The sequence below is a fragment of the Coffea eugenioides genome, chromosome 8 (assembly GCF_003713205.1).
Source record: "Coffea eugenioides isolate CCC68of chromosome 8, Ceug_1.0, whole genome shotgun sequence".
In the NCBI taxonomy this organism is placed as follows: Eukaryota; Viridiplantae; Streptophyta; class Magnoliopsida; order Gentianales; family Rubiaceae; genus Coffea; species Coffea eugenioides.
The window spans coordinates 14,819,094-14,819,748 of NC_040042.1; positions in this window are offsets into that span (position 1 = coordinate 14,819,094).

Here is a 655-nt window from a genome sequence, read left to right on the forward strand (position 1 = left end):
GGGAGGCAAATGTCTGCGTTGTGGAAGTGCAGACCACAAGCTTGCTACCTGCCCACTTATGACGCAAGAAGGAAGGGGAGCTCAAACCACGTCAAAGACCAATACGGGACCGAATAAGGGGAATGAGGCGAAACCTAAAGTGCCAGCTCGAGTCTATTCCTTAGAACCTCGACAGGTCCCAGATTCCTCAGAGGTCGTAGAAGGTACGATCCCTATTTTCCACCGTTTTGCCAAAGTTTTAATTGATCCTGGTGCCACCCATTCCTTTGTTAACCCTGATTTCATGTGTGGCATCGATATAAAACCTGCTAGTTTACCATACGACCTAGAAGTTAGTACACCTACGGGGAATCAACGGTTGGTTACTAGTATGATTTATAGGGATTGTGAAGTGTGGGTAGGAGAGAAAAGATTGCTAGGGGACTTGATAAGTTTGGTCATTAAGGGGTATGATGTGATATTGGGCATGGACTGGTTAGCCAAGTATATTGCCCAACTGGATTGTAAAACGAAAGTGGTGGAATTCTGTATCCCTGGTGAGGCTACCATAAGGTTTGATATAAGGGGGAGGTTAGCCTCATCTGCTTTGATTTCGGGCATTCGGGCTAGGAAATTGCTAAGTAAAGAAGCGCAAGGATTTTTGGCCTTTTTTATC